Source organism: Bos indicus, chromosome 21 (assembly GCF_029378745.1).
Source record: "Bos indicus isolate NIAB-ARS_2022 breed Sahiwal x Tharparkar chromosome 21, NIAB-ARS_B.indTharparkar_mat_pri_1.0, whole genome shotgun sequence".
Lineage (NCBI taxonomy): Eukaryota > Metazoa > Chordata > Mammalia > Artiodactyla > Bovidae > Bos > Bos indicus.
The window spans coordinates 2,293,260-2,310,266 of record NC_091780.1 but is presented as its reverse complement, the minus strand read 5'-3'; the positions used below and the strand labels follow the sequence as shown (position 1 = coordinate 2,310,266).

The 17,007-nt window shown below is 51.6% G+C and overlaps 1 protein-coding gene and 6 non-coding genes across 25 annotated transcripts in view; all 7 read right to left on the bottom strand.

The window, feature by feature from the left end:
* LOC109575459 (uncharacterized) overlaps nt 1–17,007 on the bottom strand; it is a 234,718-nt gene that overhangs the window by 90,519 nt on the left and 127,192 nt on the right. For 13 of the 19 annotated variants that reach the window (XM_070775949.1, XM_070775947.1, XM_070775944.1 and 10 more), the window contains exons 1-2: nt 4,106–4,253; nt 1,646–1,796 (exon numbers count right to left, since the gene is read on the bottom strand). The gene's annotated coding sequence lies outside the window, so the exon portion shown is untranslated. Of the gene's footprint in view, nt 1–1,645; nt 1,922–4,105; nt 4,254–12,076; nt 12,217–13,194; nt 13,328–14,805; nt 16,057–17,007 lie in introns of those variants that run through there. The other 6 variants (XM_070775957.1, XM_070775956.1, XM_070775958.1 and 3 more) reach the window with 4 other exon arrangements.
* LOC139178415 (small nucleolar RNA SNORD116) lies at nt 1,319–1,410 on the bottom strand. Its single transcript, XR_011562812.1, has one exon. It is a non-coding gene; the product is annotated as a small nucleolar RNA SNORD116 (small nucleolar RNA).
* Nucleotides 3,770–3,861, bottom strand: LOC139178414 (small nucleolar RNA SNORD116). The gene has a single exon (XR_011562811.1). It is a non-coding gene; the product is annotated as a small nucleolar RNA SNORD116 (small nucleolar RNA).
* LOC139178435 (small nucleolar RNA SNORD116) lies at nt 6,236–6,329 on the bottom strand. Its single transcript, XR_011562832.1, has one exon. It is a non-coding gene; the product is annotated as a small nucleolar RNA SNORD116 (small nucleolar RNA).
* Nucleotides 9,017–9,106, bottom strand: LOC139178440 (small nucleolar RNA SNORD116). The gene has a single exon (XR_011562837.1). It is a non-coding gene; the product is annotated as a small nucleolar RNA SNORD116 (small nucleolar RNA).
* LOC139178413 (small nucleolar RNA SNORD116) lies at nt 11,774–11,866 on the bottom strand. Its single transcript, XR_011562810.1, has one exon. It is a non-coding gene; the product is annotated as a small nucleolar RNA SNORD116 (small nucleolar RNA).
* On the bottom strand, nt 14,502–14,594 carry LOC139178412 (small nucleolar RNA SNORD116). The gene has a single exon (XR_011562809.1). It is a non-coding gene; the product is annotated as a small nucleolar RNA SNORD116 (small nucleolar RNA).

Sequence of the window (17,007 nt, the reverse complement as noted above, 5' to 3'; positions counted from 1 at the left end):
ACTTGTCATGCCACCTTGTTCTTTTTGAGCCAGTAACATCACTGCCATGAGCCCAGACACAATATGAAACTCAGGTTGTTCACGACCATCCTGAAACACCAGTCATGACACCACGGAACTCAGCAAAGAGGCACAATGATTGAACTCACATAACACCTCTGGCTACAGGTTCACACAAGAGCACAGCCTTGCTGCTAAGCACCACACCAGAGAGCTTCTCCTGCCCTTAAAACTGTAGCCCCTCATCTGACTCCCCTATTTCCACAGGGTCCCTGCCAGCTAATTTCTGGGAAGAGTTCCTAAACTTGGGCAAGGATAGGTGGGCTGGGAATAGAAATGACACTGGGATGTCTTGAGGCACAAATTCACTCCATGCACATGGGGAGAACATGGCAAGATGGACAGAAAACATCCCCTCTGCTTCATATGACGCCCAGGCCAGGACAAGATAAGACACCACCTGGGGAACCACTTACGGCTCTGGAGGTCTGCAGCAAAGGAAACCAATCACGGGAGAGGCCAACTGTTCAATAGTCCATGAACCTATGAACCTGCCACCACAGTCCTTCCCCACTCTCACTCCAACCAAACCTGAAGGCAACCCAGAATTCAGGGAACCTGACTGACTTGCCGATCCATTCACCTGCCCATCCATCCATGGGTTCCACCACCACTTGAGGTACATTTCACGATCCCCAAGCTTTGCTCTCCCCCGACAACTGCCCACCTCAGAGCAATGTGCAGGTCCCTCCTGTTGACTCAGGACTTTCATCCTTGGAAATGCCCTAGTGCATCTGCAAGGCTCACTCTCCCAACACTAGTGCCCACTCACATACCAACCAAAGAAACAATCGGACGAGGGGCCATCAGCTTGGCCCACCTCCTGGACACTCTGCCCAATGATCTCCTCTGACCATCAGGAGAAAACTATGCGGCATCCCGTCCCCCAGAAGAACATGACATAGAAACTTGTCCGAAGCCATGACTCCTTTCAGGACATGAGTGAAAACACTTTCAGGCAAAGGCAGTGTGGCTGACAAACTCAGTGGCAGTCCAGATACTCTCAAATGGCTTCCACTTCTCTGCTACCAATAGAATCATACATACCAGGAGACAAAAGCCTTGGTTAGCCTTATGTAACCAGAGATGACTCATGGTCCCTAGCCATATCCCGAGGTTGGGAGGTCAGGGCATTTTCCTCATGGCTCATCTCCATACCACAAGGCCACCACCCTCAGCTTGCACACTTGGCTGCTCACGCCCCAGGGAGCAAATGACATGTGACCCTGGCCCTTCGATCCACTGGAAATCACGTGCTGGACCTCAGTTCCGATGAGGAGACGGTAGTGATGGCTCACTCATTTTGTTCAGATTTCCAAGGAATGCATTTGTGGGAGTCATCATCGATCCAAGCACGTGTGCTCTAGGTGCTGCATGAGCAAAGTCGCCACCTCCATCCCAGGAAGGTCAGTGAGCTTGATCAGGTCAGCATTCAGGACTGAGCAGACTGCAGCCTTGGGGCAGCCAAGCCTCAGGCCCTGGGACCTTGCATGCCCCAGGGAAACCCCAGAAGGTGAGAGTGTGAAGCCCATGCCCAGATCCCTGGAGCCAAACCACTAGGTCTCCTTGACGAAAGGCCGCTTACCGCCATGGTTGTTCCATCTGTACACGCAAGGCCCACTTGTCCAGTTGTCTCTGGGGATTCATGATATTCATCTCGAGAGGCTGGCTATCATGGAATATGCGATGGGTAACCTGTTGCCAACAGTCTTCCATTTTGGGCCACTCAACCTGGCCTGGGGCAAGAAAACACATGTGTGAGGAAGAGCACCAGGTGTACTGGGGAAAGAGGCCAGGCCTCCGGGAGCACTGCCAATCATTCTGGCGTCTACCATTCAATTGCTGCAAGAAGGTGTGCTGTGTAGGCAGCCAAACACGGATGTGTTGGTGCACGGATACATTCAGAGTCAAGGGACCATCAGGACAAAGAATGCCAATCTGCCAACTGCCTGGTCTCAGGCCTGCAATTCCACTCCACGTACCGTCCTGGCCAACACAATTTAATGATGTCCCCCAAGAACCCCGAGACCCCCTCAGGTGAATGGGGCCCCCTTCACCTAATAGCCATTGACCTTCCAGGGAAACACACCCACTCCTGGCACCTACTCTGCTCACAATGGACTCACCAGCATGGGAAAGGATAAAAGGTACCTGAGGGCCTCCATGTCATTAAGCCCCTTCTCTGATATGCAGCATATCCATGAAAAATGGCTTTCAGCCCCATGACAAAAGGGCCCCAGTGGACTCAGCCTGGTTGACACATGAGCGTGCTTGCCTCCTGGTCAAAGCCATGCTAAAGCCCTTCCTTGAAAAACACGAAGAGCTACAGGCCATTGGAGCCATTCCAAAGCACAAAGATGCTGAGGCTCCACCCTTTAGAGCAACTGAGTCACTTGTCATGCCACCTTGTTCTTTTTGAGCCAGTAACATCACTGCCATGAGCCCAGACACAATATGAAACTCAGGTTGTTCACGACCATCCTGAAACACCAGTCATGACACCACGGAACTCAGCAAAGAGGCACAATGATTGAACTCACATAACACCTCTGGCTACAGGTTCACACAAGAGCACAGCCTTGCTGCTAAGCACCACACCAGAGAGCTTCTCCTGCCCTTAAAACTGTAGCCCCTCATCTGACTCCCCTATTTCCACAGGGTCCCTGCCAGCTAATTTCTGGGAAGAGTTCCTAAACTTGGGCAAGGATAGGTGGGCTGGGAATAGAAATGACACTGGGATGTCTTGAGGCACAAATTCACTCCATGCACATGGGGAGAACATGGCAAGATGGACAGAAAACATCCCCTCTGCTTCATATGACGCCCAGGCCAGGACAAGATAAGACACCACCTGGGGAACCACTTACGGCTCTGGAGGTCTGCAGCAAAGGAAACCAATCACGGGAGAGGCCAACTGTTCAATAGTCCATGAACCTATGAACCTGCCACCACAGTCCTTCCCCACTCTCACTCCAACCAAACCTGAAGGCAACCCAGAATTCAGGGAACCTGACTGACTTGCCGATCCATTCACCTGCCCATCCATCCATGGGTTCCACCACCACTTGAGGTACATTTCACGATCCCCAAGCTTTGCTCTCCCCCGACAACTGCCCACCTCAGAGCAATGTGCAGGTCCCTCCTGTTGACTCAGGACTTTCATCCTTGGAAATGCCCTAGTGCATCTGCAAGGCTCACTCTCCCAACACTAGTGCCCACTCACATACCAACCAAACAAACAATCGGACGAGGGGCCATCAGCTTGGCCCACCTCCTGGACACTCTGCCCAATGATCTCCTCTGACCATCAGGAGAAAACTATGCGGCATCCCGTCCCCCAGAAGAACATGACATAGAAACTTGTCCGAAGCCATGACTCCTTTCAGGACATGAGTGAAAACACTTTCAGGCAAAGGCAGTGTGGCTGACAAACTCAGTGGCAGTCCAGATACTCTCAAATGGCTTCCACTTCTCTGCTACCAATAGAATCATACATACCAGGAGACAAAAGCCTTGGTTAGCCTTATGTAACCAGAGATGACTCATGGTCCCTAGCCATATCCCGAGGTTGGGAGGTCAGGGCATTTTCCTCATGGCTCATCTCCATACCACAAGGCCACCACCCTCAGCTTGCACACTTGGCTGCTCACGCCCCAGGGAGCAAATGACATGTGACCCTGGCCCTTCGATCCACTGGAAATCACGTGCTGGACCTCAGTTCCGATGAGGAGACGGTAGTGATGGCTCACTCATTTTGTTCAGATTTCCAAGGAATGCATTTGTGGGAGTCATCATCGATCCAAGCACGTGTGCTCTAGGTGCTGCATGAGCAAAGTCGCCACCTCCATCCCAGGGAGGCCAGCAAGCTCAATCAGGTCAGCATTCAAGACTGCACAGATTGCAGCCATGGGGCAGGAACTACAGCCAAGCCTTGGGCCCTGGGACTTGGCATACCCTAGGGAAACCCCAGAAGGTGAGAGCACAGATCCCATGCCCAGATCACTGGGGCCAAACCACTAGGTTTCCTCAAATAAGGACCACTTACCTCCACGGGTGTTCCATCTTACAGATGGAGCTGCATGCACAATGGCCCCCAGGGGCTCATGCTCCTTGTCTCACCAGGCTGGGATTCACAGAATGTGTGACGGGTTCCCTGTTGACAATGGTCTTCCATCCTGGGCAACTCAATCTGGCTTGAGGTGAGAAAACACATGCATGCATGAGGAAGAGCAACAGGTGTACGGGGAAAGAGGAAAGGCCTCCAGGAGAGTTGCCCTCATTCTTGAATCTACTATTCAACTGCTGCACCTCGGCCTGGTGTGTCAACAGCCAAATGTGAATGTATTTGCACATGGATACCAATCAGGACAAATAGCACCAATCTGCCAATTCCCTGGTCTCAGGTCCTACAATTTCTCTTCTTTTGCCATTCCCACTGAAAGCTTAAGGATGTCCCCCAAGAACCCTGGAGGGAACTGAGCCCCCTTGGCCTAATAGCCACTGCCCTTCGCACCTATTCTGCTCACAATGGACTTGCCAGCACAGGGAAGGATAAAAGTTACCTGAGGGCTTCCATGATAATAAGTTCCTTTTCCGACAGGTTGTATATCCATGAAAAAAGGCTCTTTCAGCCCTGCAACAAAGGGGTCCCAATGGACACTTGTACTTAGCCTGGTTGACACATGAGGGTGCAGACTTCCTAGCCAACAGCCGTGATAGAAGACCTTCCTTGAACAGCACAAAGAGCTAAAGGCCATTGCAAACATTCTGAAGGGTAGAGATGCTGGGGCTCCACCCTTTAAAGCAACCGGGTCACTTGTATGTTGACTTTCTCTTTGTAAGGCAGTAACATCACTGCCATGAACTCAGACACAACATGAGAATCAGGTTGTCCCTGACCATCTGGACACCATCAGCCATGCCATCACAGAATCCAGCAAAGAGGCATGATGAATGAATCTACATGACACCTCTGGCCAGAGGCCAGGAACACAGGAGAGCACAGCCTCCCTGCACCAGCGGGGCCAAATGACAAAATAAGCCCCACGCCAGACAGCCTCTCCTGCCCCTACAACTGCCCACTCACATGGGCTGCCAACTCCCCTTTTTCCACAGGATCCTGCTCCCTGATTTCTAGGAAGACCCCCTAAACTCAGACAAGGATAGGTGGGCTGGATTTACAAATGACAATGGGATATCCTGAGGCACAATTTCACGCCAAACACAAGGGGAGAACGAGGCAGGATGGACAGAAAATATCCCATCTTCCTCATACTTGACACCCTGGACAGGACAAGATATGACACCAGACTGGAAACCACTCCCAGCTTCAGAGGTCTGCTGCAAAGGAACTATCACGGGAGAGGCCAACTGTTGGAGGGTCCATGAATCTTATGAACCTGCCACCATGGTGCTTCCCCACACTCACTCCAATCTTAACTGAAAGCAACACAGACTTCATGGAACTTAACTGAGTCACTGATACATCCACTTGCCCATCCACCCATGGGTTCCACCACCATTTGAGGTGCATTGCACACTCCCCAAGCTTTGCTCTGCCCCAGCATCTGCACCCCCTCTCAGGGCAACGTGCAGTTCCCTCCCATCGACACAGGATTTCCATCCTCGGAAATGTTCTAAGGCATCTGCCAGGCTCAGTCTCCCAACACCAGTGCTCATTCAGACAACAACCAAAGAAACAGTCAGAAGAAGGGCCATTGGCTTGGCCCACCTGCTGGATGCTCTGACCATTGATCTCCTCTTAATATTAGGAGAAAATCTGCAGCATGCCTTCCTGGAGAAAAAAATGACATCGAAGCCAGCTGAGGCCAAATCTGCCGTATGAATCATGAGTGAAAAAACTTGGCTTTTCTCCAGAGCACCAGGCAATGGGCAGCAGGGGGGTCAGTGAAACTCAATGGCAGATCATATGCTCAGATGCTTCAAATGGCTTCAATTACCTCTGGTAACTGCACACACATCATAACAGAGGAGAACATCACAGGCTAGATTATTGAAGCCAGAGACAAACTGAACTCATTTATGAGGGCCACCCAAAGAAAGAAGACAACCAAATGGAGGTGACCCAGGTACTGTATGCATGTGTGTGACCAAGTCTAAGCTGGCCCTAATTGATAACTAGCCCCAACCCTAGCTTCATGGGAGGCAACGTGCTAGAGCTCAGTATTGATGAGGAGATGGTAGTGAGTTCTCACTCATTTTGTTCAGATTTTCCAAGGAATGCATATGAAAGTTGTCATCATTGATCCGAGTATGTGCTGCTTCACTGCACACCTCAGCAGGGCAGGCAGGGCTGCTCCAAGAAGGAGCCAATGACCTGGGAGTCCTCCAGGAGCTAGGAGAATTCAGAGCCCCCATGCTTCTTGGCAAGAGGAAAAGTCCATTTGCACTTATACGTACTCAGGCAATCCCAGGAAGCCCTAAATTCATGACACATCTTGGGGCAGAGGAAGGCGTACCATCCTTAGTGATCCAAAAAGCAGAAACTGCAAGCTGTTTCTGCCACACTTCTTGCAGGACTCTCTTGCACCTCCATTCACTGAATCACAGGCAGGGATTCTTGTAAGCTACAGTCATACCTGGCAACTTCTCCTGACAAGTCAAAGGAAAGCACAAGCATGCTTCAAATGTGCACCCGGGTTCTCAATGAATAATATCGGTGTCCATGGTTCCCTGAGGTAAAGCCTGCATCTGCTTCTGAACTACCTCGATCCCTCATGTATGACTGGATACGTATCTATAGCAAAAAAGGTAGGAAATTATCTTAAAGTTCCTATCGGTGTCTGTCTGTCTGAGTATGTGTGTGTGGCAGGGGATTTGATATGGGTCTGTGTGTGTGTGTTCCAGTGTACCAAGAAGAATGTGCCTCAAGACTCTGGGTGTGCCTCTGAAACTCCTTCCAGGTGTCTCCAGGACTCAGAGTCCCACTCCAAAGGCCTTGGTGTCTTAACACGTGTGCCTTCACCACAGAAACCTGACTTTCTGCTGTCCAACAAAATGGCAGATGATGCCTGCCACTGTCCACAAGCTCCATGCAAAATTTCATCCTGAGGGGCTGTTGAAATAGGGCATGGGCTCATGATCTCTTCGACCCATGCCCTCTCACTATGAACATAAACCTGACTGCCCAAGGTCGCCTGGCAGAGCAACTGTGTGAATGCCATGTACCATGAGACATGTCAGCTAAAACTACAGCTCAGGTGTCCATGGTGACAAGACCCACCTCCTCCTGGATCAAGGAAACTTTCCCAAAGAAGGTCAAAAGTATTGGGAACATGACCCAGGGGCAGATATGGCCCACCATTCCTTAAAAGGGCAAAATAATTCAGGGCATGAGCCTCTTCCTGCCCAGTGAGTCTAATCACTCTCCGAGGCTCCACTGGAAAGTGCAAGATGGGACCTGGTCTTCCTCAGGTACCAGGATCCAGGGGTCACTCCCACAGAAACTGGGCCCCTTTGCCGGCCAGATAATGCTCAGATCCACAGCCTGCAGGGCCCTGGGAACCAACCATACCCAGGAAAAACTCCTACAAATTGAACTCTTCCATCCACCCCCAGTGTGACTCACCCACATCAGAAGCCACCAGGTCTTCTGCTCACAAAGGGACATTTAGTACTCAGAAGACCAACAGGAAGAAGGCAGTCTTTGATTATGGTGACATCACGCCATTCTGCCCAGCATCCCTTCTCTGCTACACAAAACCATCAAGTGTTCACAGAACACCAAGCCTGCTTCCAGGAAGACTTGAGAAGAACTTCCAGGGAAAGACCTTTGTTGTGTGAAGTTTCCCACAAGAGTGCCAGGGGAGTCACTTGCTACATCATGGAGGAAGCCTTGGTATGCCAACCAAAGACGAATCTCTAAAAACCACAGGACTCCAAGGTTGATACTTCTCTGCCAGGGTGGCAAACAACTGGGTGCCATCTGGGCGGTCCACCTGCTCCCATCTTTAGGAACTCATACACCTAGCAAATACCAGGCCCAAAGGAAAAACAGATATGTGCAAAGATCTCATTTCTGCCCACACTAGCTGGTTGTGAGGCCTCGCTAAGTGGAATTCTTCAAGGCACCAAAGATATGCTTTGTGAGTCCTTCTGGCAGTGGGCCACCAAGGCCAAAAAGGTCACCTATCACCGAGCCTGCCAGGCACCAAAATGCCCTCTCTTCTGTACCCAGCCAAGGGCAGCTCCAAAAGGACCACAGTATGGAACACTGAAAACACAAAGACAGTGCCTGCAGCCTCAGCGGACAGATAGTCCCAGGAAATCATCCTGTACTTTTTCTCACCTGCACAACCATTCTGCTCTAGGCCTCTGGCCAACCTGCAGGAGGAATGCAAGGCTGGGACCACTGCACAGTCCACGGCAGCCTCTAAGACACAAGCATGTGACAGAAGATTCAACATAGGAACTGCCAAGGGCAGAAACGAGGCCTATTGCCTTTCACCCCTGCCACCATTTGACTAGGTTCCTGCAAACGCTACAGCCCACAGGGCACTCAAGAAACCTCACCAACCCAAAGGGCTTCAACAGCTAGGACCTCAGATCTGACCTGAGGCTCCAATAAGAAACTACAGAATCTTCCTCACTTTGGCTTCCACATCAACACAGCTCCAACTAGCGCACTTGCAGCAGGAACTGGGACAAAATGCACATTTTCAAGCCAAGAGCTCAACAGACCTAGGCCAGGATCTACTCTGACTCCTAGCATCACTGGTCAGGCTAGACATCTCCTGTGAACTTCAGTGGTATTGACCTCAGACCTTGCACTTCAGGAAAACCGCATGAACATCTTACACAGCCCACACTCAGAAGGGAGCCTTGCAAACAGTGGTGATCCTGGTGATCCTCCTGCTCTATGCATGTATGTGACACAGTAAAAGCAGCCCTTACTGCTAATTAGTGCACACTTAGCTCCAGGAGAGGCAATGTGTTGGAATTCACTGTCGGTGAGGAAATAGTAGTGAATTCTGACTCATTTTGTTCAGATGTTCCCAAGGAACGCATATGAGAGTGTCATAGATACGAGCACACGCTGGCTTGCTGCCCACCTCAGGAGGGCAGGTAGAGCTAATCTCAGGAGGAGCCAGTGACCTAGGAGTCCTTCAGGAGCCAGGGGAATTCAGAGGTCTAAGACTTCTCTGCAGAATGGTCCCTCCATACATACAACTACTCAGGCAGTCCCAGGAAACCCTACATCCATGAAACATCTTGTGGTAAGAGAAGGTGCCATCCTCAGTGATCCAAAAAGCAGTGGCAGGAACCTGGGCCTGTGAACTTCTCACCAGACTCCCCTGCATCTCGAGGTACTGTCTCATGTGCATGGCTGCTTGCCCTGGATGACAGACAGTCATACCCGAGAACTTCTCCTGACAAGTGGAGAGAAAGCAAAGGAACACTTCAGATGTGTACCCAAGTTCTCACTGAACAATGCTGATGCCCATCGTTCCCTGGGGGAAGGCCTTTATCTGCTTAGCCAAATGTATTGATTCCCTACCTAGGACTGGATAAATAAGTGAGCATGAGTGCAGCAAAGTAGGTTCAAGAGCGAGTGGGTGTCTGTCTGACAGCGTGCATGGATGGCAGGGCATGCGATGTGGGGTTGAGTGCATCTGTTCCGGCGTACCAACAAGGATGCACTCTTAGGATTTGGATGGGCCTTGAACTCCTTCCAGCTATCTCCATGTCTCAGAGACCCACGCAAAGGCCTCGGTGTCTGAACAGGCATGCCGTCTATACAGAGTGTGGACCTCCTACCCTCCCACAAAATGGAGTAGATGCTTGGCACCTTCCACAAGCCTCATGCAAAATTTCACAGAGGGGCTGTTGACATCGGCTCTGGGCCCCCTATCTCCATGACCATTCCCTTTGACCAAAGCATAGGAATCGGACCAAGCAAGGTCGTGCTGCACAGCAACTCTGTGAATGCCACAGAGCTTGAGACTACACCAGGAACTATTTCAGCTCAGGTGTCCTTGCCCACTAGTCCCAGCTCTACTTAGAGCAAGGAAATTTTCCATTAGAATGACAAATGTATGGTGAACTTGGCCCTGGGGCTGATGACCCACGATACCCTTGAAGAGGAAAAGAATTCAAGGCATGAGCCTCTTCCTACCCAGTGAGTCCAATCACTCTCCAGGGACCCAATGGTAAGTGAAAGACAAGAGGCGCTCGTCCTCAGGTACCAACATCTAGGCGTCACTCCCAGAGAAACAGGGCCCCTTGCCCAGCCAGAATAGGTTAAGATCCCCACAGTACAGGCTCCTGGATACTGACCACATCCTATGGGAAAAACTCCCATAAAGCAGAGCTTGGTCCAAATTGAACACTCCTGCCCCAAATAGAAACTCACCCACATTGGAAGCCTCCAGGGGCTCTATTCACACAGTCAACCAGCACCCAACAACAGGAAAAAGGTGGGCTTTGACTATGGTGACATCACGTCATTCCACCCTACACCTTGTATCTGCCATGCAAGACCACCAAGTGCTCACAGATCACTAAGGTGGCTTCCAGGAAGACATCAGAAGACCTGCCAGCAGAAGACTTTGGATGTGCCAGGTCTCCCGCCATAGTGCCAGAGGAGCTGCTGGTGCCTACACTGAGGCAGGCTTGGTATACCAACCAATGACCAATCTCTACCACAAACATGGGCCTTCAAAGTTGCTAATTCACTGCTGGGGGGAGCGGTGAACACCTGGGTGGATCAGGGCCGACTACCTGGCCCCAAATTTTGAGAAATCACACACCTTGCAAATTCCAGGCTGAGGGGCCAAATGGGGGCCAAGGCGATGTACGCACACCACATTACCACCCACGGGCTGCTTTTCAAGGTACCAAAGATACAAATGAAGAGTTCTTCTTCTGGCATCAGACCACCAAGGCCACAAAGGTCACTATTACCAAGCCTCCCAGACACAAGCAATCCTCCCTCCTCTGTACCCAACTGAGGGCAACTCTAAAAGGACCACAGTATGTATCACTGAAAACAAAACAACAGTGCCTTCAGCCTCAGGGGACAGATTGTCCAAGGAAATCACACAGCACATTTCCCTACCTGCAAAACCATTTTGTTCTAGGCCTCTGGTCAACCTGCATGACGAATTCAGGCCTGGGATCACTTCACAGTTCATGGCAACCTCCTAGACTCAAGCACTGGGATAGCAGTTACAATTCAGGAACTGCCAAGGGCAGAAATGAGGCCTATTAACTTTCACGACTGTCACCTTTCCCCTAGGTCTCTGCAAAATTTGCAGCCCACAGGGCACTCAGGAATTTCAACAACACAAAGGGCTGCAATGGCAAGGGCCTCAGATCTGACCTGGGGCGCCAATCAGAAGCCACAGAAGCATCCTTGTTTCAGATTCCACATCACCAGAGCCCCAATTAGTGCATCTGCAGCAGGAATCAGGACAAAATGCACCTTTCCAAGCTAAGACGTCAACTGTCTGAGGCTAGGATCTACTGCGACACCTACCACCACTGGACAAGCCAGATGGCTCTATGCTCCTCAGTGCCTTTACATGGACCTTGTATTCCAAGAGGCCGCTAGAATATCTGTACATGGCCCACCCTCAGACGGGAGCCTCGCAAATGGTGGTGACCTGGCTCCTCCATGCGTGTGTGTGACACAGTCGGAGACGCCCTCACTGCTAACCAGTCCCACCCTTAACCCCAAGGGAGGCAACGTGCTGGACCTCAGTTTCGATGAGGAGACGGTAGTGAGTTCTCACTCATTTTGTTCAGATTTTCCAAGGAATGCATGTGAGGGTGTCATCATCGATCCGAGCACGTGCTGGCTTGCTGCCCACCTCCTCACGGCAGGAAGGGCTGCTCCCAGGAGGAGCCAGTGACCCGGGAGTCCTCCAGCAGCCAGGGGAACTCAGAGCCCTCAGGCTTCTCAGCAAGAGGAACGGTCCCTCTATACGAACAACCACTCAGGCAGTCCCAGGAAACCTGAAATTCACGACACGTCTTGGGGCAGGAGAAGCCGTACCGTGCTGGGTGATCCAAAAAGCAGTGGCAGCAACTCGGGTGTGCCACACTTCTTGCCGGACTCCCTTGCACCTTGAGTCACTGCCTCACGGGTGGGGGTTCATCTCCTGGCTGATGGACAGTCATACGTGGCAACTTCACCTGACAAGTGGACAGAAAGCACAGGAATGCTTCAGATGTGTACTTGGTCTCTCACTAATACTGATGCAAGTGTTTCCCTAGGGGAAGGCCTGTATCTGCACCCCAACTATATTGATCCTTTACAGACGACTGGTTACCTATCTTTCAAAAGAGTGCGGCAAATTAGGCTCAAGTGCATGTGGGTGTCTTTCTGACCAAGCGTGCAAGGGTAGCAGGGGATTCGATGTGAGTTTGAGTGCCTGCATTCTGGTGTACCAATAAAAATGCATTCTCAGCATTTTGGGTGTGTGTCTGGAAATCTGTCTGGGTATCCAAGTCTCAGAGACCGCATGCAAAGGCCCTGCAGTCTGAACACGCGTGCCACCTCCATGGAGTCCTGACCTCCCACCATCCCACGAAATGGGATGACACTTGGCATCTTCCACAAGATCCATGCAAAATTTCACTGAGGGGCTGTTGACACAGGCTCTAGGCTCCCAATCTCCATGAACCATGATCTCTGACCAACACAGAGACCTGACTGCCCAGGGTCACCTTGCGGAGAATCTGTGTGAATGCCACATACCCTGAGACTACGTGAGCTACTACTATAGCTCAGGGGTCCTTGTCACAAGTCCTACCTCCTACCTAACAAGAAAATTTTCCCAGACAACTGCACAGTAAGGTGAACTTGGCACTAGGGCAGATATGGCCCACTGCACCCTCCAATAGGAAAAGAATTCAGGGCATGCGTATCTTCCTGCCAGTCAGCCCCAATCAAAGTCCAGCCTCCCCTGGAAACTGCAAGATGGAACCTGGTCATCCTCAGGTACCAGGAACCAGGGGTCACTCCCACAGAAACGGGATTCCTTTCCTGGCCAGATTATCCTCAAATCTACAGCCTGCAGGGCCCTGGGTACTGACCACACCCTAGAGAAAGCTCTCATAATGCAGGGCTTGGTCCAAATTGAATTCATTATGCAACAAAGGGCGACTCACCTAAATCTGAAGCCTCCAGGGCCTCGGCTCACAGGGACAATGAGCATCCAGCAAGACCCACAGGAAGAAGGCGGGCAACACGACCAAGGGCTCACAGATCACCAGGGATGCTTTCACGAAGACTTCAGAAGACCTGCCAGGGAAGACCGTGGATGTGCCAGGTCTCTGCCATAGTGCCATGGGAGCTGTTGTCTCCTACACTGAGGCAGCCTTGGTATGCCAACCAATGAGCAATGTCTATCACAACTGTGGTGGTCCTCAAAGGTTGATGCTTCACTGCCAGGGGGGCAAACACATGGGTGCTATCAGGGCTGGCCGGCTGGCCCCAACCTTAGGGAATCTTGATAATTCCAGGCCGAAGGGACAAATGGCGGCCAAGGGGCATGTGCGTACACCACGTAACTACCCACTGGGCTGGTTCCTTGGCCTCTTTATTGCAACTCTTCAAGGCACCAAAGATGCCCTTTGAGACTCCTTCTACTGGCAGTGGGACAACAAGGCCACAAAGGTCACCTTTCACCGAGCCTCCTAAGGACAAGCAATGCCCTGTCCTCTGTACCCAGCTGATGGCAGCTCCAAAAGGACCCCACTGTATTACTGAAAACAGAACAACAGTGCCTGCAAGCCTAGCGGACATATTGTCCCAGTAAATCACACTGCACTTTTCCTCACCTGCACAAACATTCTTCTCTGGGCCTCTGGCCAACCTGCAGGAGGAATGCAGGCCTAGGACCACAGCATAGTCCATGGCGACCTCCAAGACTCAAGCACGTGACAGGAGTTGCAATTCAGCCACTGCCAAGGGCAGAAATGGGCCTATTAACTTTCACAACTGCCACCATTCCCCCAGGTCTCTGCAGCCACTGCAGCCCACATGGCACTCAGGAATCTCAGCAACCCAAAGGGATGCAACGGCGAGGGCCTCAGACCTGACCTGGGGCTCCAATCACAAACCACAGAAGCTTCATTGCTTTAGAATCGACATCACCAGAGCCCCAATTAGTGCATCTGCAGCAGGAATCAGGACAAAATGCACCTTTCCAAGCTAAGACGTCAACTGTCTGAGGCTAGGATCTACTGCGACACCTACCACCACTGGACAAGCCAGATGGCTCTATGCTCCTCAGTGCCTTTACATGGACCTTGTATTCCAAGAGGGCCGCTAGAATATCTGTACATGGCCCACCCTCAGACGGGAGCCTCGCAAATGGTGGTGACCTGGCTCCTCCACGCGTGTGTGTGACACAGTCGGAGACGCCCTCACTGCTAACCAGTCCCACCCTTAACCCCAAGGGAGGCAACGTGCTGGACCTCAGTTTCGATGAGGAGACGGTAGTGAGTTCTCACTCATTTTGTTCAGATTTTCCAAGGAATGCATGTGAGGGTGTCATCATCGATCCGAGCACGTGCTGGCTTGCTGCCCACCTCCTCACGGCAGGAAGGGCTGCTCCCAGGAGGAGCCAGTGACCCGGGAGTCCTCCAGCAGCCAGGGGAACTCAGAGCCCTCAGGCTTCTCAGCAAGAGGAACAGGTCCCTCTATACGAACAACCACTCAGGCAGTCCCAGGAAACCTGAAATTCACGACACGTCTTGGGGCAGGAGAAGCCGTACCGTGCTGGGTGATCCAAAAAGCAGTGGCAGCAACTCGGGTGCGCCACACTTCTTGCCGGACTCCCTTGCACCTTGAGTCACTGCCTCACGGGTGGGGGTTCATCTCCTGGCTGATGGACAGTCATACGTGGCAACATCACCTGACAAGTGGACAGAAAGCACAGGAATGCTTCAGATGTGTACTTGGTCTCTCACTAATACTGATGCAAGTGTTTCCCTAGGGGAAGGCCTGTATCTGCACCCCAACTATATTGATCCTTTACAGACGACTGGTTACCTATCTTTCAAAAGAGTGCGGCAAATTAGGCTCAAGTGCATGTGGGTGTCTTTCTGACCAAGCGTGCAAGGGTAGCAGGGGATTCGATGTGAGTTTGAGTGCCTGCATTCTGGTGTACCAATAAAAACGCATTCTCAGCATTTTGGGTGTGTGTCTGGAAATCTGTCTGGGTATCCAAGTCTCAGAGACCGCATGCAAAGGCCCTGCAGTATGAACATGCGTGCCATCTCCATGGAGTCCTGACCTCCCACCATCCCACGAAATGGGATGACACTTGGCATCTTCCACAAGATCCATGCAAAATTTCACTGAGGGGCTGTTGACACAGGCTCTAGGCTCCCAATCTCCATGAACCATGATCTCTGACCAACGCAGAGACCTGACTGCCCAGGGTCACCTTGCGGAGAATCTGTGTGAATGCCACATACCCTGAGACTACGTGAGCTACTACTATAGCTCAGGGGTCCTTGTCACAAGTCCTACCTCCTACCTAACAAGAAAATTTTCCCAGACAACTGCACAGTAAGGTGAACTTGGCACTAGGGCAGATATGGCCCACTGCACCCTCCAATAGGAAAAGAATTCAGGGCATGCGTATCTTCCTGCCAGTCAGCCCCAATCAAAGTCCAGCCTCCCCTGGAAACTGCAAGATGGAACCTGGTCATCCTCAGGTACCAGGAACCAGGGGTCACTCCCACAGAAACGGGATTCCTTTCCTGGCCAGATTATCCTCAAATCTACAGCCTGCAGGGCCCTGGGTACTGACCACACCCTAGAGAAAGCTCTCATAATGCAGGGCTTGGTCCAAATTGAATTCATTATGCAACAAAGGGCGACTCACCTAAATCTGAAGCCTCCAGGGCCTCGGCTCACAGGGACAATGAGCATCCAGCAAGACCCACAGGAAGAAGGCGGGCAACACGACCAAGGGCTCACAGATCACCAGGGATGCTTTCACGAAGACTTCAGAAGACCTGCCAGGGAAGACCGTGGATGTGCCAGGTCTCTGCCATAGTGCCATGGGAGCTGTTGTCTCCTACATTGAGGCAGCCTTGGTATGCCAACCAATGAGCAATCTCTATCACAACTGTGGTGGTCCTCAAAGGTTGATGCGTCACTGCCAGGGGGCCAAACACATGGGTGCTATCAGGGCTGGCCGGCTGGCCCCAACCTTAGGGAATCTTGATAATTCCAGGCCGAAGAGACAAATGGCGGCCAAGGGGCATGTGCGTACACCACGTAACTACCCACTGGGCTGGTTCCTTGGCCTCTTTATTGCAACTCTTCAAGGCACCAAAGATGCCCTTTGAGAGTCCTTCTACTGGCAGTGGGACAACAAGGCCACAAAGGTCACCTTTCACCGAGCCTCCTAAGGACAAGCAATGCCCTGTCCTCTGTACCCAGCTGATGGCAGCTCCAAAAGGACCCCACTGTATTACTGAAAACAGAACAACAGTGCCTGCAAGCCTAGCGGACATATTGTCCCAGTAAATCACACTGCACTTTTCCTCACCTGCACAAACATTCTTCTCTGGGCCTCTGGCCAACCTGCAGGAGGAATGCAGGCCTAGGACCACAGCATAGTCCATGGCGACCTCCAAGACTCAAGCACGTGACAGGAGTTGCAATTCAGCCACTGCCAAGGGCAGAAATGGGCCTATTAACTTTCACAACTGCCACCATTCCCCCAGGTCTCTGCAGCCACTGCAGCCCACATGGCACTCAGGAATCTCAGCAACCCAAAGGGATGCAACGGCGAGGGCCTCAGACCTGACCTGGGGCTCCAATCACAAACCACAGAAGCTTCATTGCTTTAGAATCGACATCACCAGAGCCCCAATTAGTGCATCTGCAGCAGGAATCAGGACAAAATGCACCTTTCCAAGCTAAGACGTCAACTGTCTGAGGCTAGGATCTACTGCGAC